Raw genomic sequence first — 27049 nt, 5'->3', positions numbered from 1 at the left:
TTAGCACACTTCTACCTCATAGATGGACACTGTTTAAATGAAGCAAGATTTAATTTAGACCCACAACAATAACAAAGATTGCTATCACTGAAGTTCCTCTTCTTCTGCAACACTTTGCTGTGGAATGTTTTGTTTCACCTGACAGTGCACACAAATTCCTCCAAATGTTTGTTAAATACTCTCGCGGTCTCTCTTGAGTCTTGTATGCTGTTTGCAATTTCCATAGCTTCTTTCAGGGAAGGGTTCTCACATGTCAATAATCTTTCATGTATCTTTTTATTATAATATCTGGTGACCAATTGGTCTCCGATGAGTTGATCAGTACATTTTTCAAACTTGCACTTCGCCGCTAGAACTCGTAATGAGGCTACACACTTGTCAATTCACCCTGTGGCACTTTGTTCTCTGGAAAAAAATGTGTCACTTGACAACTAAATTAGGTGGTTTGGAGAAATGTTTTTATAATCTTTTGATAGCTTCTTTGTATTCCTCAATATCTTCTTAATCGTCATCAGGAGGAATATGGGAAAATGAGCAAAACTCTTGCCCTTCCAGTCCTACCAAATGCTCCAGCAACCATTTCTTCCTGTCAGTCTTGATTTTAAAATAATTAATGGCACTAAGAAAAACACTGAAAGCCCCCAAACCACTCTCACCATGCAATGAGTACTTCTCTAGGTGATTGTAGAAAAGAAGGGGAGGATTTATCGATTGCATGACCCCAAAAACAGAAACACAAGAATGAAAGAAACAAATCTTAGTTATGAAAGGAATTAAATGTAGATTTTAAATGTTTGAATTATACTAAGTAAATGTAAAGAGAATAAAAACTTCCATGGCAAAATGTTTCTTGAGTTGGATGTACAAACCGCCTTATATTTATTTTGAAGAATAAAGTGAGTAAATTGAATTGCCCAATTTAAAATGGACACTCAACAAAGTGAATCCAATTTAAGATGCCCACCAAACCCATAAAAAGATTTCCACTGCAAATTGCCGTAACAGTGTTCTTCATACTGTATATCGACAGGTGATAGTTATATCTATTGAACTCATTAAATAAGCAGTTCCTCAGATAGATGTAACCAGGTTTGCACAAGCACGGGACGTGAGCATTAATTCCATATTGAAAACGGCATCTTGGAACTTTAGTATACCGGAGTACCTTACTCAGTGGTGCCGCCAGCTGCCTGTGAAACAATTCAAAAGACACAGTCTCAGAAAGCTGTATCTGCGAAACTGTGAGTGAAATTAAGAAAAATCAGCACTCTTGCTCACTTGCCTGTATCAGGGCAGGCATTGTATGTTAAAACCTTTGCTCACCCTCGTCAGAAATATTAATTCCAGTCACTCGCAGAATGCTGACGCCGGGAGCGGTCCAGGTGCTGTAGTTTAAATTTAAATGGTTATTCATCTGTGGAATAATAAGTCGCAAGCAGGGGCAGCTGCGCGGTCATTGTTTGAACCCCAGAACTCCTGATCTGGTGAGCCCACAGGTTCCAAGACACGAGGAGTGGAGCGGCAGGGTAAGAAATGAAGACAGCACTGAACCTTTGATCTCTTGGTTCAGGATCAATAAAACATAAGAGGCAGAGGCTAGAAATGTTCCATGAGTGTTTTACTGCCTTGTTCCTTATGAGTGCTTATATGGTCCTTTTTGTATCATAGGAGTGTTCACTGGAAACCAGGATGTGTTGTTGGTCAGCTAATAATAATAATAATAATAATAATGCTGTTGTTATTATTATTAATCATTTTTCAATAAGAATAACAACAAAAAAACTACAGCAACAACCCCCACACGATGTGGACCGCTTCTATTCCCAGAGATTTGTTCCTCGGGTAGGGGTGACTTATTTTTGTTGAGTTCAGAAGTGAGTGATGGCTAAGTCATCATTAAGTCATCCTTTCGCGCAGAGAAATCTTTGTAAATTGAGCAAAGTTTTTATTCTGCAACTATACTACTGTCACCTGCTACTTTCCTCACACTATTTTATTTTTTCTGTATTATGTATTCCTTTTTTATCTAGTGCTTCTTATTCTCTCTGAGCTTGATGCCATGTTCTATATATGTCTCTACGCATTACAGTGTTCGACATGATGGAAGTGCACTCACATTACGGAGAAACTAGCAGATGTTTGCAGCAGTGGTGGCTTTTGGTGTGAAAGGCGAGCAGCGTTCGGTACTTGCAAACATGAATCACCAGTTCTCAATGGCCCTTTATTTGGCACAAACGGGCATTTATTGGAAATATGAATGGACAGCATCCACGACTCTCTGCTCTTAATAGAAAAGCGGTGAGCTTCATTTTAGGCACAAAGGGTGATGAGGCTGTCCAGGTATTTATTTTTTAATGTAGGAGATGGGAGGGTTTTGCAGAGCATACTGGGACGGGTGTCAGGGCACCAATTATTAGTTTTCAATTTGTGAGATCATATCTCAAGGATGGTATATATGGATTGTCAGGAGGTTAGGTACTTTTATTTACTATTTGTGTTTAGGCAGGGATGAAAACAACAGAGGGTAGTCAGGGAGGTTGGCAGGAGGCCAGATATTCATTTTTCAATTTGTGGAAGGGCATATATGTAGGTGGTGAGAGTGAGTGGCAAGAGGTCAAATATTTGTCCATTTGGAGGTAGGTGGAAGCAATATGTCAAGGGTGAGTGCAGGAGGTCCGGTTGTGTTTTCAACATCCAATGGGCAGGCCATATTATAAATATTGATCTCTACTACTTTACGCCTCCATATATTTTGGAAGTAGGGGGAGATTATTGGGGGCAGCAAACAACGTAAAATTACAGATGGCTGAAATATGAATGCAGAAGCATTTTCAATAATTAAAACTTATCGTAATTAACCTGTATGACATGTAGTAGAGGCCTCAACCATACACTGCCTCCAAACAAGGCGTTGCAGTTGAGTTTCCACAGGGATGTGTATTTAGTCTAGAATGCTGACGAATCACTTTTCTCTTCCTTTCCTTTCTTCTTTGTTTTGCTCTGACCTATGCCATTGCTATACGTGTGTATATTTTCATAACGCTAATGCCTTTTTGAAACAACAGAATGAATAGATGTGTTATGCTTTAGTTCTCTTACTCATTTGATCTACATAAAATATAATAATGCATTGAAATGTTAGTTTGATCTACATAAATAATTTCTTTATGAAAAGATTTTGTCAATGAAAGCATATGAGAAAGTGAGTGATCTCACATAGTAATGTGCTGTGCTCATCTTGACTTGTTTTGTCTTGTAGAAAGAATCATTGGGAACCTGAGCTGAATTGAAAATCATGTTATGAATGATAGTTGTGTCATATGTTTAGGATGTTCTTTGTTAGGTGTGCCAAATTGATGCAAACTATCCTGTTCTCACAACAACATCACTTTCCAATTGGTCCAGATGATGGGCTATCACCACAACTCACAGTACTGCTCGATAAACATATCTTACCAGACTAGAGAGAGAGCTCCTCTTCCTAGACCTGCTTGAGAGTCCCTATCTCAGACTACCTTGAGAGCTCTTTGACTCAGATACATTCTGACTCAGATTGTTTGCTGATGCACCTCAGATTTATTCTGGGAGATAATTTTGATTCTCTGTTGAATTCATGCTGCTTTGAGACACTACTGAGGTCCTTGAACCACTCTTTTTGGGATGTTCTGCTACGGACTTTGGGCCTCATTAAGAGTTAGGCAGACCAAGGACCGCGATGTTGGTGGTGACAGTCTGACCTGGCATGGAAGACCCGCAAATTATGAGTTTGGCGGTTGTGCACACAGAAGACTGCCAAAGCGCTGCCAGTACAGCCTGTGTGGTCAGATCACTGCGGACAATTGGAGCCACTGGCAGAGGCCATGTATCCGCCGGACTCATTACAAGGTTGCACACCGCCAGCATTTCTGGCTGCGGTCGGACCACCGCTGAACACCAGGTGGAAGCGAATAGTTTAAAAGGAGTTGTTTACCTTCAGGAAACCATATTCATCCAGAGCCGCTATGGAGCCAAAACTACACGTCACCCTGCTGCTCCTGCTCGCAGAAAGACAACACAATCACTGCCAACAAGTACATACATAAGTACACACATTTCATAGGGAGGGATGTGGGAGGGCTATGTTCACACTTAACAGTACAGTGACACACACACTCACACACAGCAACAAGTACATCCACACAGACACAGCACACACACTGCAGCCAGCACACACACCGCACGTCAAGGACACACAGTTATGTATGACAACATAGCACAGGCCCATCCTCACAAATACACATGCAACCTTCAAACTCGTAATAACAACATCACAACCGCACAAATATAAACACATGTCTAACACTCACTACTGACACTGGCCAGGGACTTCACAAACAAATAACACAATGTACAACCATCTGTGATGGAACACACAATTACACCATCACATAACCTAGCAGTCGACACATACATCACAAACACACACAGTACACCAAATCTACCATACCATGCACAACTCACACACAGACTCAGTTTCAACACACAAAAGCCACTCAGCACTACAACAAACATATATCATCACTAACACAACACACCACCATGACAACAACATTTCAGCCATATACACAAACCCATCACACAAAACACCCTATTCCTGAGGGATGAAAGCACTGCACACAACCTTGCAGACTGCTCAGACTAGAAGCATTAAGCAGCACACACACACATGTACTGGCACACAGCCAATGTCAGCCACAAACAACTCAAACCTAGGAAAGGAAATGCATGACAAAGATGTAACCAAAAAAGTCAACAACTGGGGTTAAAATAAGTTTGTGAAAGGCCATCCATAGGCCAGTCCAATGTCCATAATAAAACAGCATCAAAGGCACTAAATGGTGCCCCTACATGATTCCTGACTGCAAGTAACCTCCACAGGTAGGGGCATCAAGAGGGAAGGCAGCTACCTCAGGGATTAGTGAGGGGAATGGGAGGGGGGTTTGAGCTTAGGCTTGGGAGGGGAGTTTGGGCCTAGGCTGGGAGGGTTAGTCTTTGGCTTTGGAGGGGATTGGACCTTTTTGGGAGGGGTGGACTTCTTTTTAGTGGGGGAGGGGAATGGGAGCTTGCAGGGGGGTAGGGGAGGCCTTGGAGTTGGAAGGGATGGCCTTGGGAGGAAAACAGTCCTTTTAGTGGGTGTCACAGAGGGAGGAGTAGGAAAAGGTCAAACTCTGAAAGGAAAATCTTTTTACACACATGGGGATGCTTATCAGAAGGAGGTTTGGGTGTAAAGGGAGAGGTAGTGGTTGTTTGACTCTTAGGTGTGGATGTCTTGGGTGCGTGTTTGTGTGACGTATCCTTGTGGGTGGTGGGTGTCTGTTGGGTTGGTGAGTGAGGGTGTTTGTTTGTCTTTGGCTGAGGTGGGTGAGGGTGCTGGGGAAGCTGTGGTGGGTGGTTAGCTCTCTGTTGGTGTGGTGACTGTGGGTATGTTGGATGTGCTGCATGTAGGTGTGTCAGTGTTTGTGATGTCTGTGGGTGTGGTGACTGGGGTAGATGTCCCAGGGTCTGCTGGGGTGCTGCCTGCCGGTAGAATAGGTGTGGTAGCTGGATCTGTGAATGTTGGTGTGTTAGGTGTTGTGTCTGTGATGCTGGGGGTGGTGGGGGTGTCAGAGCCAGTTGTGACTGTTGATGTGTCTGCAGGTGGATGTTGTTTGTGTGCGTGCCAGTAATGTGTCTCGTGGTGCTTGTGTTTGTCTGCGATACCCTTGGATGTTGAGGTGGATGCATGCCTGTCTGTTGGTGTGCTTTGGCTGGGTCAGGGAAGGGGCAAATCAGACTGGGAAGAAAAAGGTTGAGAGGGGACAGTAGACAAGGAGTGAATGTCTTCCGTCAGTGTGGAGGCCAGAGCATGAGAAAGATCAATGTAAGTCAGCCAGTGCACCATGAATGTCCTCCAGGAACAGATTGCTCTGTTGAATTTGAGTTGCCAGTCCCCTGAATTTCAATCACAATGATCGACTGACCCATAGAGATCGACTTCAGGAGGTCAAAGCCTCCTCATTTAGGGCAGCAGGCCTAACAGGGGCAGGGGAAGAGATGCCTGCAGCAAAGAAGATGCCCACCCTCTTTGGAGCATGACCAACTGGGTTGGGAGCTACAAGGAGGGTGGTGATAGAATGGGGAATGGAAGACAGAGATGGTACTGGCATGTAAAAGACCGTCACCGCCAGCGGTCATCGCCATTTGCCCAAGACCATCTGCCTACCGCCATGACGACTTCCGCCGCCTTACATAGGTCATTTCCTGATTTCCAGTACAATAGGTCAGACAGCTGCCATTTTAAGGACCTCAGGTGGTCAGGAAAGTTAAAATAAATATGCAAAATGGGGTCAGAAACATATCTACATCATAGTTTTCAGCGCTTGCTATGAGCAACCATGTGACTGAAATCGGATTTAAATACATTTTGTGATATTCAGGGAATGTGAATAACGTGTCATTAGTGGCATAGTCTGCAACCTCATGGCAATTGGATAGATGGTTTTTGTGTCTATTATATGTGAAACACAGTAAGAATGTCATTATCACTGACACTTTCAGTGACATGTGAAGTAAATTCCCATTCACAATTGAGGAAAGAGAATTACATTGCAGCAATAAGCCATTAATTCCCTACGTATGTCCTGTGTACCATGGTTTTACTATTTCATAAGACATGTCCAAGCATCATGTGTGACATATGCATTTTCACAATTACAATGACTGACAGACATACGTTATTATTCCCCTTCATCTAGTTGCCTTGGAATGAGAAGGGTCAGACAACCTCCAGTGTACCGTCCACTAGCAGACCTGCAGACCATGGAGGATAGACATGTCATCCAAATCAACTGCCTGGATAGGCAGAAAATCATGGATCCCTGTTGTCAGTTGGAGCCAGATCTGGGCCCGTATTTATACTCCGTTTGCGCCGAATTAGCGTCGTTTTTTTCGACGCAAATTCGGCGCAAAACTAACGCCATATTTAAACTTTGGCGTTAGACGCGTCTAGCGCCAAAGTATGGGCAAAGAGCGTCATTTTTTAGCGTGAACGCCTTCCTTGCGTTAATGAGATGCAAGGAAGGCGTTCCCGTCTAAAAAAATGACGGCGACGCAAATGCGTCGTATTTATACTCCCGGGCAAAAATCACGCCCGGGAGGTGGCGGGTCAAAAAACCCCGCATTTGCGCCACTATTTAACGCCTGGGTCAGGGTAGGCGTTAAGGGGCCTGTGGGCTCAAAATGAGCCCACAGGTGCCCTCCCCTGCCCCCAGGGACCCCCCCTGCCACCCCTGCCCACCCCAGGAGGACACCCAAGGATGGAGGGACCCACCCCAGGGACATTCAGGTAAGTTCACGTAAGTATAATTTTTTATATTTTTCAAATTTTTTTGGGTGGCATAGGGGGGCCTTATTTGTGCCCCCCTACATGCCACTATGCCCAATGACCATGCCCAGGGGACATAAGTCCCCTGGGCATGGCCATTGGGCAAGGGGGCATGACTCCTGTCTTTACTAAGACAGGAGTCATTTAAATGGCGTCTGGGCGTCGAAAAAATGGCGCAAATCGGGTTAAGACGATTTTTTAGCGTCAACCCGACTTGCGCCATTTTAAGACGCCCTAGCGCCATTTTCCCCCTACGCCGGCGCTGCCTGGTCTACGTGGTTTTTTTCCACGCACACCAGGCAGCGCCGGTCTGCTTGCGCCGGCTAACGCCATTCCATAAATACGGCGCCCGCATGGCGCTTCAGAATGGCGTTAGACGGCGCTAAATTTTTTGACGCTAAACTGCGTTAGCGCAGTTTAGCGTCAAAAAGTATAAATATGGGCCCTGATGACTCCCATTCGTCATTCCAATAGCATTCAAACCATTGTACAAGTCATGTCTGTGCTGCACTTCCTGGCCACAAGCTCCTTTCAAAATCCTGTGGCTCTAACTGCAGGGATGTCACATTCTATGTTGATTTTGGTCTTGAAGGATGCCCTCTCAGCCCTGTTAAAACACCTGGTCAGCTACAAACAATTTCCACTGTGTAAGTATTTGGCACATATGAAGGCCGATCTTTATGCTTTGGCCCACATCAAAATGTGGTGGGAGCCACTGATGGTACCCATGTAGCTTTGGTTCCTCCAAGTGGCAATGAACAGGTGTTTTGGTACAGGAAGAAATTCCACTCCCTAAATGTCCAAGTAGTCTGTTTGGCAGACCTCTATATTTCCCAAGTATGTGAAAAGTACCCGGGTTCAGTTCATGATGCCTTCATCATGCAGAATAGCAATATCAACAGATACAACAGTAAATAGAGATAGCCTGGCTGGTTAGTAAATCATAGAGGTGATAAGTGTCAGTATGTAATGTCCACTGCCAAAAGTAAGGAAGCCCAAAATGTATGTTTGCACACATAATGTTCCTTACAGGGGATTCTGGCTGCCCAATACATCCCTGGTTGTTGACACCAGTGAGGTACCCAACCAGGCCAGGGAGAACTCATTTCAATGAGGCCCACAGAAGGACAAGGCGTGTGTCGTGGAGCTGACTTTTGGGCTCCTAAAGGCTAGATTTTGTTGCATTGATAAGCCAGATGGAGCCTTCCTCTACTCACCCGCCAAAGTCTGTCAAATCATTGATGCCTGCTGCATGCTCCACAACCTTGCCCTGAGATGTCAGATCCTATATATACCAGATGTGGGGGAGCCAGCAGTTCCAGTGGGTGAGAATGCAGAATTGGCAAGTGAGGATGACAGTGATGAGGATAAAGGTGAAGACAGCCCTGCAGATCTCATAAATCAGTACTTCAACTGACCGTAGGTGTGCTAGTCTGTAAAATACTTGACTCAGTGGGTATTTGGGGGGCTTAGAGATGTTTGTGAAGGGTCTTTGTATGACCATCAGACAGCTCATTAGTTGCGTGGCTGTACATAGCTAAGGTTTTCATGGAAAATTGTACATGGAGTTGTGACTATCATGTGATCTCATTTGTTAATGTTTGTCACACAGCACACTCAATGTAACTATTGTATTTAGGACATATATTTATGGGTCTTCATTACCATTACCTGCCTATACTTTTGGTATTACATTTTTACTTTGCAGATTTATCCAAAAAGTCATCCTCATGTGATCAATTATAAATTGTGTCAGAGGCAGGTGGGATTTGCAGGTCTGACATGTGAAGTGAAGATGGATAGACCCAGATATTGTATGGCATCATATTGGGGGTGTCTGATTTCCATGCCCAGACTGTCAGGACAGTGGGATGGTAGTGTACTGTTCCACACAATAGACCTGTATGCCATGTTGTCTGGGTCCAATGGTGTCATATGTGTGGTGCTGTGTCTCTAACACATCATCCTGTGTACTCCATCACCCCAACCTTCTCATTGGTTTGATAATGATACTATCTAACGTGTATGTAGCAGTCACTGTGCTTCCTCATTGCAGGCCACTGTGCATGTGTGTCATGACTAACATAGGGGAGTAGCATGACTACAGATACCTGACTATGGTAAGTGGAAGGTTCCATTGCTGGGAACAAATGTACTGACCTCTGTCAGTAATATGGGGTATGGTCATTTGGGAGGTATGGATAAGGCAATAGCTGATGAAACATTGAACCATTCTCTTTGCCTAAACCCTGACATGTCACTAATCTTTGGGGTTCTTGTTATTTACACCTATGCTGAGCAATTACATTGTGAAGCTATACTCCTCCTGGATGTTTAGGTAGATGTACAGGTTTGCGGGGGGTTCTTCAGCTACAGAGGCAGGAGTGTCTGAGACATGTCCTTTCCCTTGCAAAGACTTCATTCTACTGGTTGCCACATATGTAGAAGGGCCTGATGTAACATGACCAATGGAAGGGGTCTGCTGTAGAGGACATAACCTACTCAGGGTGGTATTAATGTTTCTCATCACCTCGTTAGGGAGGCCATGTTGGCATTGTGGATTCCCACTTTTGCAAGACTTACTGGTGGTTGTCCTTCTGCAGATGCTTTATCTCCCACATCATGGCAAGTACCTGGCCCATCACACCTTGGGACTGTTCGTAGGCTCCCAAGACTTGGGAGGTAGTGTCCTGGCTAGTTGTATCCCTAGCAGACTGAATCTGCTCTCCCACACCATTCCTCCCACACACCCTATCCCCACGTGCCTGTGCCCTTAGCACAGTTTGCCTACTCCCATTGGTGCCAGGTCCTTCATTGACTAGGTTCTCTAGAGGTGACTCCGGTACCTGGACTGGGGGCACATGATGGTGTTAACTATCCTTGGGACACAGGTTTGGGGGCAAATGGTTGCCTGGGATGTAGAAGCAACAGGGCTGGGAGTAGTATTTGTATGCAGGGTGAGGCTGCCAGGTGTAGACTGATCAGGTATCCGAGATGGGCCCGATTGATCCTCATTGTTCTCCTATTCAGGTGTGTTTTCCTCACTGAGGGCTTCATCCATGAGGAAGATGGCTGTCCCAGGTGTCCTCTCCAATGGGTAGGTGACCTGTTGAAGAAATGGAAAAGACTGTTACAGATTGTAATGCAACATGTGGTATCAGATCTGGACCGGTAGATATACTTTGAGCGATGTACAGAAAGACTTTCCTTGATCCCCTGATATGACAGAGACACCTGCTTTCAAATCTGGGGTGCAGCTTTAGGGGATACAAGGTATTCCTATGTCATATATCTTGCTAGAGGATATCATATTAGTTTGGCAGTTGGAGGTTTGTTGATAGACTCATATCTTGTCTGCTTTGTGGCTTGATATTGTTCATGTTACCTTCCAGTTAACGCTAGTTCAGTATTGAGTCACCTGGCAGCTGCAGAATGTAATTGGGCACTGACCTGTCCATCAGCTTAGGAGTGACCGTTCTACCTTGCCATATATTTCAGCTTACACCTAGTACAGCACACTGCAGAAATGTGTGTTGCCCCCAGGTGAGTATCTGTCATTGGGTGATGGGAGATAAAAGGGTCATTTTAGCAGAGGGCATAGCAGTAGCTGTGTGTTAGTGGTATTGTACTGGCAGATGTCCATAGCATTGTCCCAGGTGAGTTTAGTTGACAAGTGGTATGGCAGAGAGGGGTATTTGGGCAGTTGGACACAGGGGTGGTGAGCATGCTGGCTTTTAAGATGTCAAAAGGTGACCAGTGAGCATGTAGGACAGAACCTTAGAGTGACATTTCCAGTGTTCTGACTTACCCGACTCCAATCCCCCAGGTATTCCTGTCAAGCCCTCAGGATGCAGCATGTCCAAGACCTTCTTCTCCCATGATGTGAACATTGGGGGAGGAGGTGGGGGCCCACCGCCAGCCTTGCTGACCTCCAGCCGATTCCTTGCACCCATGGAGTGCACCTTCCCTCTGAGGTCGTTCCACCTCTTCCTGATGCCCTTCGCTGTACATGGATAGTTGTCTACAGAATTCACCCTGTCAACTATATTTTGCTACATTTCTATTTTCCTGGCAATTGAGGTTTGTTGGTCTTGGGCTCCAAATAGATGTGGATCTACGATAATGATTTCGTCCAAAATGACCCTCAACTTATTGTCTGTGAAGTGGGGATGTATTTGTGGGGACATGGTAGTGGCGAAAGACACGAAAAGGTAAAAAACAGGTGATGAAGTGTGGGTGCTATGTTGTGAGTGGGTGACGGGTGGTGTGTGATATGTGGGGAAGATTAGTGTGATATGTATGATATGCAGGTGTGGGGCAGGTGGTATTTGGAGTGATGAGGGGTGCTTAGTCAATGGTTACTAAATTCGGTGTGTGGCCTCTGTCTAGCTGCGTATGGCGTTTCTGATGCAAAGGATTGTGGGCTGTGAAGAGGTGTGTTTGACAGTGCAGTTTGTAGGTTTGTAGGGTGTGTGGATGTGTCTCAGGTATGTGCAATTCAAACTATCCAATGTGGTCTAGTGTATTATTGTGTAGACTGCAAACTGCTGCAGTTCGCACAGCCATTGCTTTTTACGCCACGGAAGAACTGCTATCGTCATTTGTAGGTCATAATTAGTTCAGAGGATTTTTGACGGACTGGCCATGATGGTGGTGTAACCGCCTCTTTCCCACACTCCTGAGTCCTGGTGGTGTCCGAATTTTGGCAGGGTTTTGGTGGTCCTGCCTTTGTAACTCGTAATAGAGCAGTCTGTATGACCGCAAACATGGCGGTCTTTTGGCAGCCGACACTGTCAGACCACCAAACTCTTAATGAGGCCCTTTATGGTTTCACCTATTGAATTTAGAGTTCTTCAAGAATTCTGTTGATACTTTTCTACACTCTCCTTACTTTAAAATAGAGATACAGTTTATGGAATGCACTTCATGCTTTGTTCTGTATTAGTATTTATATTCATATTGAAAATCCAATAGAGAATGTAATTACTAAAATACTTTTAATAAAAATTTAACTTGATCAAAATCTCAACATTGATGCCCATAAAATGTAATGATGTTTGAACTGATAAATTGTTGATTTTTTTAATTGCACTTTCCCCAACGATCTCGCCTCTTGGGCCCAGTGGAGTGTGGGAACTTCATCCACTATCGAAATAGAGTTTGAATACTAGTGATTGAGGTTCCCAATAGACAGGTGGTGTATTGTTGAGGAACAACGGTGTGTTAAACCTCAAGGTTTTAAGTGATGTCTTATAAAATCAAGCTTGCTTTCATTGACTACTTGGTGTCACTCAAACCCAGATGTGAAAAACGTCACACTTATTCAGATTTATCTCTCAGCAATGGTATGCATTGTTATCATATATGTAATTAAAGACAGGCCTTCCCAAGCACAATGCAAAACCACTCTCACGTAAAAAGAATGGCAGTCAACCAAGGGGGTTAGGATTTTTACATGAGAAACAAATTGTCTGGAAATTGTAAATTAAGAATGCTCACTGTGTAGGATTATTAAACATGTATGAGTCTTGCCCGCACTACAGCGGTCGCACAACAAAAACACTGGGCACCTAGAAAATAACTTCAGAGTGCAGATTACTCTTAATATGCTGTCATAGATGGTGAGATCTACTGAAATTATGGAGTGAATTATCTCAGGGTGCGGTAAATTCCTCCCATTGCTAGTTTTGTCCCAAGAATTGAGGTAAGATGTGTGTTTGACATTTATCACACTGAGATCTGCATACTCTGCTCTAATTAAAGTAGCTCAATCATCATACAACAAATTACATTAAAACAAAGAAAGGTGTCTCTCTTTTGCCTAATCAGATCTAAACAATTTCAAATCCTCCTGTGCTCACTGCAAGGCATTCTGAGGAGCAACTGCCTGTCTCTAGTAAAACAAAACTAAATAAACAGAGGCGCTTGTAGAACAATCTGCAGCTAATTCTGTTGCAAAGAGGTTTCTTTAAGGAATGCCTATTTTTTAGGATATTATAAAAAAAAATCCATCTAAATATCAACTCAAAACCGACCATAATGTTGTGGTCAAACAGTTGTGATGACAAACATATGGTGATCAAAAATATCCAATGTATTTCTTTTTTTTACTGTTTTACAATAGTTCAATATATTAGTCACTATATTATCTTTTTATTGTATAATTCCATTGCACTGTTATGTTTCAATTCAATATTTATGTACTACTGATTATTTGTTAAAAATAATACAGTAGAGTCAAATATTTTCCATTCTTGGATCTGTGGGGGATTGGATTAGTAGTTTTAATTTAAGTTATATATTTGTGGATTTTAAGATAAAAATGTGCTAATTCGTTATTATTTTAAATGTTATTCAGTTGTTTATACATTTACAGTAATGCCCAGTTAATTATGTCATATATTTTAATTTGCTATTGTTGGGTTTATTAGGGTGTTGGATGGTTAGTATTATCTTAAATGTTTAAATTACATACATACCTCTACATTACATTTAGTTAATTGTTGCATATTTTAATGTTTAATGCCTGTCATTCTATTTTTGCTTACATGTTTTATAATACTATCATTTTTCACATTTTTTTGAGTGGGCATTTCTGGTGGATTGGGTGGGTAGTATTTAAGTAAGAATTTGTAATTTGTAATTATATTATTTGTGTAATTGAATCTAACCCCTCCAATGTACTCTTATTACCAAATGTTTGCTACATCGGATTTAAATATTAATCCAACCCCATGTATGTGCATTAAACAATGTTTATCAAATTGGAGTTATAATAGTAAATGTAAATTTGAGATTTCATCAGTGGTTCATCAATTATGTAATTTAACTTGTCATGAATTATGTAATGTGTGAGGTCATGAGCAGTGTGTGACGTAGTTGCCAATTATAGTTAGCTCACTTAAGTATAGTTGGTGAATTTTAGTGTTTTCCCCTAACTATGATATTACTTTTAATCTTTGTATTTTTCAGTGAATTTCTCTGGTCTTGTGTTAGGGAAGCTCATATTACTATGCCAGACTATAATGTGTATTTAACCTTTGTTTTTGTCAGTGAATTTTTTGTTTTTTTTTCAACATATTTAGCCAACACCTCCACTGCGCATGGTCTTTGGCCATTCACAGCAGCGGGTTGGCACATATCACACCCATGCTGTTGACCAACCCACTGCATGCTTCCCACCATTGTCAGCTTGCTACTCCTGTCCCTGGTCTCCCCTTGCCCACCCTCCGTTCTCCATCTGCATGCCCCTGCCCCAACCTGCTGCACTCCATGATCAGCTTGCTTCCCTTAACTCCCACCTACCTGCCCCTTATTCTCTACCTGCGTTTCCCTGGTCTCTCCCATGTGCTCTGTGTAGTCAGCCTGCTGCACGTACTCCCCTCTTGCCTGCTCTCTGTTCTCCATGTGCATACCTCTGCCCCTCCCTGCTGCTTCTCATTGTCCATTGTGCTGACCATGCCCATGCAGGACCTGCTTGCCTGGTCCTGTTGCTGTCTCTGCCCCTCTTCTGACTGCATCAAGCAATCAAAAAATTTCTTAAGCGCACTACTCACCTGGTAGGGTCTCAAGGCGCTGGGGGGGGGGTTGTTACTGCTCAAAAAGCCATGTTTTGAGGTGCTTTCTGAAGGTTAGGAGGTCCTGGGTCTCGCGTAGGTTGGTGGGGAGGGAGATCCAGGTTTTGGCGGCGAGGTGGGAGAAGGATCTGCCGCCAGAGGTGGTGCATTTGATGCTGGGGACTGTAGCGAGGGCGAGGTCTGCAGAGTGGAGCTGTCGAGTTGGTTTGTGGAAGTTGATTCATTCGTTGAGGTAGGCTGGTCCGGTGTCATGGAGGGCTTTGTGAGCGTGGACAAGGATTTTGGAAATGATCGTTTTGTTAATGGGCAGCCAGTGTAGGGATCTGAGGTGGGTGGAGATTTGTTCGTGGCAAGGGAGGTTGAGGATGAGATGTGCGCCTGCGTTCTGGATGTGCTGGAGTTTTCTCTGAAGCTTGGCTGTGGTCCCTGCGTAGAGGGCGTTGCCGAAGTCCAGTCTGCTGCTTATGAGGGCATGGGTGACCATTCTTCTTGTTTCTAAAGGAATCCATTTGAAAGTCTTGCATAGCATGCAAAGGGTGTTGAAGCAGGAGGATGATATGGCATTGATTTGCTGAGTCATGGAGAGAGATGAGTCCAGTATGATACCGAGGTTGTGTGCATGGGTGGTGGGTGTTGGGGGTGGTCCAAGGGTGTTGGGCCACCAAGAGTTGTTCCATGCTGTCTTGTTGGGACTGAAGATGATGATCTCATCTTTTTCTGAGTTCAATTTGAGGTGGCTTGCTGTCATCCAGTTAGCGATGGCGAGGAGTCTGGCGTGTAGGTTATTCTTGGCAGTAGATGGGTTCCTCGTGAGGGAGATGTTGAGCTGGGTGTCGTCAGCGTATGAAATGATGGTGACGCCATGGGGACGAATGATGTTGGCGAGTGGAGCCATGCAGATATTGAAAAGGGTGGGGCTGAGAGAGGATCCTTGGGGGACCCCACAGATGGTCTTGGTATCTGTAGACCGGAAAGGAGGGAGGCAAACTCTTTGGGTTCTTTCGGAAAGGAAGGAGGTGAGCCAGTCCAGGGCTTTGTGGCGAGCATCCATTCACAATCTCAGTTTCTTGTCCAATCTGGCCAGCCCTCTATAGACAGTTTACTACCCCTGCCAGCCTGCCCTAGGTGGTCAGCTTGCTGTCCCTGTCTCAGCTTCCTTGCACTTCGTTCTCTGTGTGCATGCCCCTGCTACTACCTCCCTCCCTCCACAATCCATTGTGCTGCCCTGCCCAAGTATGCAGTGACACTGAGGTCAGCTTGAAGCCCCTGCCCCCTCCCTCCCTGCCCTTGTCTGTCCAAGTCCATGCCCCCGCCCTATCACTCTAGCTCTGTGTGGCCATTGTGCTGTCACTTCCCTTCCTTCCTCTCCTGTATCATCAGCTTGCTGACCATACCCCTTCCCACATTGCCCTCTGTTGTTTGAGTTCATGCGTCTGCCCCCTCCCTCCTGCTCTGCATGGTCTGATGTACTGCCACTGTCTTGACAGCTTGCCATCAGTGGTTAGTTTGCTATCCCTGTGCTGCCCCCTTCACCTGCATTCCATTGTTTTGGCCTTCATGCTTAGCTTTCTGCCCCTAGCCTGCTCTCCCAGCCCTCAATCTTTTTGTGTGTGCTACGGCCCCCACCCTCTTGCTCTCCATGTACTATTGAGCTGCCACTAGTCCTCCTGCCTGCCTTGTGTGAGCTGTTGTGCTGCCACTTCCCATTTTACCTGCTGAGTATGTCCAGCTTGCTGCCCTGTCCTCTCCTCTTTCCATTGTCCAAGTTGATGTCTCTATAAACACCATCCTGCCCTCCATTGTCTGCTGTGCTGCCATTGACCCCTTCCCCCACTCCCTGAGCTCACCCCCTACCCATACCCCTTCCATGGTTTTTTGTGCATGCCCCTACCCTGTCCCTCCTGGCCACCATGATTCCTTTTGCTGACATTAATCCTTCTCCCTGCCATGCATGGTCTGTTCTGCTGCCACTGTCCTCCCACCTGCCCTGCATGGTCATCTTGTTGACCCTGATCTTCCTTCTTTTGTCCATGTGTGCTCCATTTCCTCCCGGTTGCTTACCATCGTGCATTCTGCTGCCACTGTACCTCTTGCATGCCCTGCATGGCTAACTTTCTTCCCCTGCCCCCTCCCCACTTCCTTCCGTTGTCCATGTGTGGGCTCTTGCACCCTCCCTACTGTCTTTCATGGTTTGTTGTGCTGACAGTGACCCTCCATCCTGCCACCCATGGTCTGCTGCACTGCCAATCCCTCTCCTGTCTGCATCGTCAACTGTTCAGCCACTACCCCCAATCCTGATCTATGTAATTAGCTTGCTGCCCTTGCCTTTGCCACCAGCTGCCCTCCATTGCCTATACCCCTATTGCCACCCTTCCATCTTCTGTTGGTGTGCCCTTGCTCTTTCCTCTTGCCCTCCATGGTCCATTTTGCTGCCACTGCCTCCCCTGCCTGCCCTGCATGGTAAGCTTGCTGCCATTGCCCCCCTTTTCAGCTTTCTGTCGTCTGTGTGAATTCCCGGTCCTGTCCCTATTGCTCTCCATGTTACATTGCTACCACTGTCCTTCTCTCCTGCCTTACTTGACCAGCTGGCTGCCCTGGCTCCTTGCCCTCCATTGTCTGTGTTCATGATTCCTCCTCCTCTCTCTTGCCCTCCACTCTTGCCCTCCATGGTATCTAGTATTGCTGCAGCCCTGTATCTGTCCTGTGCAGTCTATTGTGCTGCCACTATCTGCCACTGGCCTGTATGGTCAGCTTGCTGCCTCTGTAACTTCCGTCCTGCCCTCCATTCCACAAGTCTATTGCCTTAACCTTGTCCTTCTGCCCTCCATGGTCTATTTTGCTGCAATTACCCCCCTTCCCTGCCCTCTATGGTCATTGTACTTGCACAGCCTGTCTTGATTGTCCTGAATGGTTGGATTACTGGCCGTGCTTCCCACCCCCCATCATCCATCATCCGTTGTTCTGCCACAGCCCCTTCTGCCGGTTCTGTGTAGTCTGATGTTTTGCCAGTGCCAATCCTGCCTGCTGCCGTGGTCATCTAAATGCCTCTCTCCTTGCTCCCTCCCCCCTGCCCTCAATTGTCTGAGTCAGTGCTTCTCTCTCCTCCTTCCCACCAATGTTCTAAGGAACAATTAGAACACTAGCATTTGGTACTTATTACAAAGGTGTAACAACTAGAAGTCATCTTGATGGAATGATGGATTTTTTGCCTTTACCAGTCCTGTTTCCTGATTTCATTTTTTTGGCTGAAGGATTCTGTGCACTGCACCACTGCTAACCAATGCTAGAGTGTTTGTGCTCTTTCTCTAAAATGTGTTAAAATACCCCTACACCTGATTGGCACATTACATTTACCTGTAAATCCATAGTATATAGCACTACATATACCTAGAGGCTGCTAAATAAATGCTACTAGTGGGCCTGCAGTACTCATTGTGCCACTAGAGCATGTTAGCCACTAAAGTATCACTTTAAAACCTGTCTCAGACCTGCCACTGCAGCCTGGAGTGTGATTTTCAACTCCCATTTTGTCAAAGCACACCTTTTTTCCAGGCATAAACCTTCACGCCTAAGCTAAGTTAAGCCCTAACAGCTCAGTGAGCAGTGTGCATGGTATTTAAAAAGTAGGACATGTAGTTTTAAGGTATACATATTCTCATAGTGAATAACAACCAAATTCGTTATTCACTATTGTAAGTCCTGTCCCTCCCATAAGCTAAAACCTGCTTACCTTCTTTCAATTATTATGTGCTAACTTTGGATTGGGAGCAGATCAAAATATACAGTTTAGACTCATATGAATTGGAATTTAAAATCCTCTTTAATGGTAACATTGAGTTTTAAGTCACAAATCTAAACACTTTCAGAAAGTTGGCATATTCTTGGCCTAACTATTTGTGCCTTCTGCCATTGTCCTGGGTCACATGATTGCAAATGGCTCGGCTCTTGGTGTTGAATATTCCTCCAAGACAGTCACTCAAAGGGGCCTAGATGTGGGCAGGTTGGACAATCCTTCTAGGATAGCTCGGGCGGAGATGTGCTTTGCCCTACTTACAATTGAAAAGGCTTACTTCCAGCACAGAAAGGGCTTACCTCTAGCACACACAAGGGGACTCTAGTCTTTTGTCACCCAAGACATCATGGACCTTTGACAAAGGAAGGAAAGAACTTTCCAAAACCAGATGTGAGGGTAGGGCAGAGTGTTCCCCCACACACAATGGCTGGCACAAGGTATAAATATTGGAACTCATGAGCTACTCATCTGAACACTCTGGGACCTATTGAAGTCTCTGAAGAAGGACGTCTGCTGCTTGAAATACTGCCTTGCTGTATTAGAAGAAAGACCTGACCTGCTTGCCTTCATCAATGCTAACTAGAGCAACTCCAAGGGTCAGTTGGCTGACCTGAATAAGCTACAGGGACACAACAAGCTTCAGAGGCCTCCCTGTGAATGCCCAGCTGACCTGCTGCAATTGAGCCTGCCTGGATCTGCAAGTAGACCTGCCTGGCATCTGCTGGAGTAAGTCCCTGATCCCCAGAATTTGCAACACCTATGTCCCCTCACTGTTGGCTAGCATTAGTTGAGCTCCTCCTAAAAGGAATGGTGAAATTCCAAAGTTTTGTCTCTTCACAATAGACTCTGTTGCCTATGACAACCACCGTAACATAAAGCTCTGGTGAAGACCAGCTCTTTGCACTACAGTGACCACAAGAAATGACTGGCAATGAGAGAACTGCACTTCACACTACAACAAAGACAGTCTGCAGTGACCGCCAACGTGAAGCTTCAACAATGACTGTCCACAATGTCTGTCTGACCAGCTCTTTGAGCTACAGCGCTGAAAGCCTTTGGTGCCCAGCCTGCTATTCATGCTACAGTAATGACCACCCACAGCGCTCTCCCTAATCCTCGTGACCTTTTCCACCATGAACAGAACTCTCGTGCCAGACGTTGAAAAGGTAACTATTTCAGCGGGACTAACCCGGTCCCTATGTCTAGCCCATTCTCTATCGTGGTCAGTCTGAACTTGTGACATTCCCCTGCTCTAGCATGACCAGATGACGGCGAGTGGTACTTTGTGCTCTTAGGTGCTATAGTTATTTAAACATTTTAAAATTGAATATCTCCAGTTCTAATGAGTTGATTTTTGTTGTTTTGTGACAATATCTGTATTAAACTTAACTCCATTTTCTCTAAATTGGTTTGGGATTTTCCTTGTGTTCTGTGTTAACTTTATTACTGTTTGTGTGCTGCATACATGCTTTACTCTTTACCTCTAGGTTAAGCCTGATTGTGCCAAGCTACCAGAGGGTTAAGCACAGGTCAATTTAGTGACTCTGTAGTTCACCCTGACAAAGATTGTGGTTGGTAGGGTTTCCTTCCTCTCAACCAAAAACTCAATTTTTTAGCTAAAGCATTTCCTTTAGAAGGGATCAAAGTGAGGGTGAGTCTTTTTTCATAGAAATTATCTTTAATGCTTTAAAAAGCTAAAATGAAGACCCATTTTCAGATTTATCACTTAGCGAAAAAGGGCTTTTAAAGTATTTGTGTTTTTATGTTTTTTTAATCAATTGATCACATGATAATTTTTTGCACAAACCTTTTGCTCACTTCTATCATTGGGCTATATTTGGGCTACATTTGGATGATATTTGAACTTTATTTAGGAGCCGTTTTTCTAATGACCATTTTGGGAGCCTTTTTTGTTATCAAACTTCCTTATTTTTGCTTTTACTGTAGTTTCCTCTGTAGGGAATTCCTTCAGTTTTACAGCCATGGTAACATCAAGATGGCATTCAGGTGTGCCACAGTTTGGTCATAAATTCAGAATGCTGGCACTCTAGTTGCTCATTAGAACACTATGGTATACCTGCAGTTGCTCACCAGGGAGTTAACTGGTAGGCTTCTGTTGGTGTTGAAAGAACATGTTTCAGCCTTCAGAATGTTTTACTGAGATGGAAGATATTTGAATACTCATACAAAATGTGTCCTAATTTTTCTTTCTACAGCACTAAGCATAATTACTATGACAAAGTAAACCCCCTCATTTGTTTCATTGCTCAAAGAAAATGTTTTAATTTTTACAGCTTTGTTTGAATCACAGTGGCTTCAGCTATGGCACACATTTGTCAGAAGGAAGAATGCTAGCTCTCTAGTTGTTTATCTGAACACTTTAGGAGGCTGCAGTAGAACACAGGGGAATCAACTGTTAGACTGCTGCTTCTGTTGGCAATACATGTTTTAGTCAGTATGTCACAGTTTGTTCTTACATAACAAGGAAAATAGTGTGAATTTATAGAAAATGTGATCTCATTTTAGCTTCTGGAGCACCTTTCAAACATCCATGAGAAAATCATTGGAGAAAATAGTTTAGTATCAAAATTGGTTCATCATTCCCAGCAGAGAATCAGCATTTTATACAGAGTAAAATCATCTTAAACTACACCACAATTCCTTAAATTAGTTTGGTACCACCAACACCTGGTTTAAAATGCCATTCAAATCTACAACACTTTATATGTGCTCTTTTTGTGATATTTAAAACCTTCCATTCACTGTAATGCATTTCAGTGGGTTCCATATCCCAGAGTCCTGCAATGATGATAAAAGCATTTTGATGACGATGAAGGCAATTTGTAGCATGCACAGCTACTCTACTGAGTGTCCTGGTGTGAAGGCAGAGGTCTGCAAATGTAAACAAGATTGTAATTAGTCGCGCACAAAAAGCCAGCTTTTAAGCTTTTTCTTAAACACTGCAACATCACTCACTTTGTGCAATTCTAGAGGTAGCTGGTTCCCTGCTACTGAGCCAAGGTAGGTGAAAGACCGTTCACCTGCTCTTGCATGCTGAATTCAGGGGATCACTGCAAGAAGTTTGTTAGCAGACCTCAACTTTCTGTGAGGATCGTGTACTCCAGATATGGTGAAGGGCTCCATGCACTAGTACGAAAACCTTAAACCTAACTCTTTTCCTGAAGGGTAGCCAATATAAGGCCCGCAGGTAGGGTGAGATCCGCTTTCTAGCTGGCACATTTAACAGAAGGTGAGCTGCTGTAGTTTGGAGCACTTGAAGCCTATCTATCAGATGTTCCAATAGTCCAAAGTTTAAGGCATTGCCATATTCTATCCTGGAGGTTATCAAAGCCTGAATGGTCAGTTTTGTTCCTGGAAAGGACAGGAAATGGACAATGTTTTTTAGGGACCCCATGAGGTGCCTATCAAAGCTCTAACTGGAGGCTTAAATGACAGTTATCATTGAATTTAATCCCAAGATTTCTATGCCACTCTGGGGTCCTGGGAGGGGAGCGCCGTTGGGCCAGAAAGTCTGCCAAAAATATGATGGAATATTACCAAAAAAGAGAGTTGCAGTTCTCTCCTCATTACACTTGAGCTGATAGGTTGCCAAACAGTGAACAACCGCAGTTAAACAAGTTTTAATCTGTGCCAAACAACTCTTCTCCCTGGCCCCAAGAAAATAGCAATTGCATCTCATCTACATAAGTGATCACTTTGGTTCCCAGCGTTTCTGCTAATTGGACCATGGTGTTAAGATAGATGATAAAAATGTAGGATTTAGGGAAGGACCATGGGGCACTTCCACAGACAATTTGTGTGGGTTAGTGGAGAAATGGGGGGTCCAAACGTGTTGGCTTCTGTCTGCCAGAAAAGACGCAAGCCAGTCCAATGCCTGCCCTGTTACCCAAGTAGCTTGAAGACGATCCAACAGTTTGGTGTGGGGAATGTGATGAAATGCTGCTGATAAATCTAGTACAGCATTCTCCCCCTGGTTTCATGGATACCTTTAATATGTTTGGAGACTTCCAACACAGCTGTCTCGGTATTAAATGGGGTCTGAAACCAGACTTGATAGGATGTAACAAATTATTGACTTCCAGATAACAGGTAAGCTGTTTCTTGATATGCTTTTCATGTATTTTAGATAGGGCTGGCTACAAGGAGATCAGTCTATAATTAAATGGAATACTTGGATCCACAGAAGGTTTTTTCAATAAAGTTAGAATCTTTGCTTTCTTCCAAGAGCTAGGAACCATGGCTGTTGCTATTGTTGCATTAAGTATCATATTTGTCAGAGGATTAATAATAGTAGACCCTGAGGTAAGCAGATTGCATGTGCAAGGATCTACTGGTGAGCTTTATATAGAAATAGGCTCAGAATTAGGCAGCTTTGACTTAGAAAAGGTAAACATGCTGGATTGAAGATTGTTCAGTAAATCCTCATCCAACCTTGTGCTGGAAGACATCCTGGCTGGGATGCTCAGAATCTCTTTTTTTCTTTTTTTTTTCTTTTTTTTTTATAGTACCCAAGAAAACATATATATAATTCAGCAGAGATCACAATATGCATATCAAAGAACATTTAGTCACATATGGAATGGCGTCACAGAATCATTACTTATTGGCGAGCCATTTAGCCAAGGTCCCCCATATTTCTTGCCCTTTTCGTCTCCCTTTTTTCCTTTTTCGCTCATACAGGGCCTGTATTTACAGTATTCATTCAAAACTATTTGTGTCTTGTCTCTATTAAGGAGCTAGCCCGAGACTGCCCCAAACTTTTCTGCCACTCCCTCAATTTCTTTCAGGGCAAGATCCGGGTTCGCAGGTATAACTGCATACGCCAGAATTTTTGTTTCCCACCCATGGCGAATAACTGGCTGGACGTTAACACTCATTTCCGAATAACGCAAAAAGGGATCTAGATATAACGCAAATAATAATGGTGAGCATGGACATCCTTGCCGTGTACCCCGTTTAATCCTAAAGGGATGGGAATATTCTCCCCCGATCTGTAAACTAGCACTCGGCTCCTTATATAATGCTTTAACAGCTGTAATAAATCTTCCTCCTAGGCCATATATCTTTAATATATCCCACAAATACTCCCAATTAACTCTGTCAAACGCTTTCTCAGCATCCAGTAAAATCAAAGCCATGGGCTCTGCTGCCACATGCAGAGCATCAAACAATGTTATGACCCTCCTTATATCACCTACCAGGGACAAAACCGCAGACAATCGAGTCACTAATATTTTAGAGTAAATTTTAGCATCACTATTAATAAGGGTGATAGGGCGGTACGTACTTAAGCTGACCAGGTTTCTTCTTTTCTTTAAAAATATTACAATATTAGCGGAACCCCAGGACGGGGGGGGATTACCCCCCAGCTGTACATGAATCACCAATTTCAGCAAGACTGGTAAAAGCACATTCTTAAAATATTACCTCTAATGAAATGCCATCTGGCCCCACAGCCTTCCCATTTGGAAGTGCCTTAAGCGCCTCTGACATTTCCTCCATTGTCACATCCTGCCCCAATGTTATTTGATCTTCCACTGTAATCTGACTATCCTGATTCTGCATCAACCGATGTTTATCAATACGTTCCTGGCCAATATTGGCCGCGCCATATTGATCTATATAATATTCCGTGAAGGCTTCCCTAATGGAATCGGGTCTCATAACTGTCAGCCATGCCTTATTTTGTACTTGCGCAATTGAGCCTGAGGATGCCCTCTGGCGAGTCCGCATTGCTAAAATATGGCCCACTTTTTTGCTACATTCATAACATTCCCTTTGTTTTGTTAGAAATTTTTCCGCTGTCCCCTCAGTTGAGTATTTCCCTAAGGTCATTTTTACAATTGAAACCTGATGAAGGGCATCCTCGACTCCAACATCATTCCTAATGGCCTGGATAAGCTGCTCTTACGCTGCCTGTAATTCCCCCATGAATGCTTGAAGCTGGGCTGCTGCTTGTTTCCGTCGCCTTACACTGTACCCAAGAGTTTCCCCCCGTATACCTGCGTTTAATGTCTCCCAAACTATTTCTATTGGGGGTGTTCCAAAATTAAAGTCCAAAAATTCCTTCAACCGCGTACTTATGTACTGTATATACAGAGGATCATTCAGCAGAGCCCTCTCAAATGTCCAGTCCTTCGGAGATCTCTGCCGGTCTCTATCCCTAATCTCTAATATTAATGGGTTATGGTCTGCCATAAAGCGAGGGTAAAGCTTAATCACTGATTCGCCTAAAAATATCGGAGAGACAAAAAAATAATCCAATCTAGCAAATTTCTTATGTGGTGCGGAGAAATAGGTATATCCTGGTTTGGGACCTACGAGGACTGACCATGCATCTATTAGCCCAATCTCCATTTGCATACTCTTAAGGGCCTCAAAAACTCTAGGCTTCCGCCCCGGATATTTATTCCTACTAATATCTCTTAAGCTCTGAAAGCAAAAAGGTGGCTGTGTAGAAGAGAGAGTGCACTTTCCAAAGATGAGCTATTAATTTTTTGCAAAGTCCATGATGACGTAAGATCGATAGAGGGAGCGCTCAAAGTGGTAAGGCACCCAGCCACAGAGCGCGTGAACTCTCACCCTGAAAAGGTTACAGTTGTAACAAGCAAAGAAGAAAAACCACGGCACATCCCGGAAAGTTGAAAAGTTCCAATTTATTCCTTGTAATGTCCTTAAATGTACCAATGGCATCTGGCCCAATCTGACATCTTGGGACCAGAATCACACGATGACAATAGAATTCATTTTCAAATGGGCAACAGCCTCAAACGATGACAACAGAATTCATTTTCAAATGGACAACAGCCGACACGTGTTTCGTCTGGGTAGACTTTATCAAGGCTGTGGACATATACAAAAATAACATATCAAATACTGGTGAAATTTGTAATTGGGAAAAATGTATTTGTTACCAAAGATAAAGATTCATGAATTAAGAAAAATGGAAGCCCGATTTTTAACCACTTAAATGTGATAAACCGTAAAAGATGAAGTTAGACATATCGCTATTCAGTTAAAGTGTGTACCACCCAAGAGTGTCAGAAAAACTAAGTAATCTAAAGTAAACCTATCGGAGAAAAAGGAAAAAAGTAAAAAGAGTAAAAAGAGTTAGGGGGAAAAACAAGAAAAAAGAAGAAAGAAGAAAGAAGAAAAGAAAAGGCAAAAGCAACCGCAGTGCTTCTGTGACGCAAAAATATAAAGAAAGAACCATGTGTCAGAGTGAGCATTTGTCGAAGATGTTGATTTACCAAGAAAAAGACATGCACAATCAGAAGCATATGTGTTATAGACAAAAAGAAGAGAAATATAGTGGATTGGATGACCAAGTAATGAAGAGAAGAGCATACCTATAGTTAAGATTTTCACTCGATGTTCCAAAATGCCAGAAAAAAGTTACTGTTTTATAAGTTGATATAACAATTGAGGAAGAATATGAATGAGGACCATGGTAAACCTGTGTAATGAGAACAAAAAAAGGCGAATATTGAAAAAGGCAGTATATAGCAACCATGGTAACCCCCTGAAGGTAGCTTTTTTGTGATAGTTAATCTAATATGGCAGCCAAAATGTAGTTAACAAAAAAAGGAGCCGCTTATTTGTTAAAAAGTTTTTCTGAAAAACATAAACTAGTAAGGAAATAGTTTTTGAGTTTACCGTTATAAATGAGCCAGAGTAGTGACCATAACGAGTTAAATTACTGGATGAAAATACTAAATAAACCATATTGTCAAGGGACTCGTCTGCTTAGTCCATAATGCGACAAAGTTAAAATAAGTGAAATAACTATGATAATTGTGGAAGCGTAGCGTGTATGAATATATTTCATATATTTAGAGTTATGTGATGCCGTAACTGCAGTTTCAGGCAATATAAAAAGCCTGCGTATCCCCGTAATGATGCAATACAAGCCCACCACACTGCTTGTATGAAGGAGACCATACCTCCAATCCTTCACGCGTTTCTCACTAATTCAGTTGGCGGCGTCGCATATGGTAAGTGCGCGCCGGTGGCAAGTTACCTCGATTTAAAGCCAAATAGAACGTGGAAAAAGAAAAAGGACTACCTAAATGAAGCAGTGTGAAATTGAATTGGAACAAAGGGCGCCATATTGGAATATCGATAAATCAGGAAAAGGGAAAAGAGGAGTATGTGTGACACCAGATGTCAGAGACAAAAGGAATATCAAGAGTGACTTGAAAGTTATAAAGTCATGGGAAATAAAATATCTGTATATTTGAAAAACACGAAATACAC

Source organism: Pleurodeles waltl, chromosome 4_1 (assembly GCF_031143425.1).
Source record: "Pleurodeles waltl isolate 20211129_DDA chromosome 4_1, aPleWal1.hap1.20221129, whole genome shotgun sequence".
Taxonomy (NCBI): domain Eukaryota; kingdom Metazoa; phylum Chordata; class Amphibia; order Caudata; family Salamandridae; genus Pleurodeles; species Pleurodeles waltl.
This window is presented reverse-complemented; position numbering follows the sequence as displayed.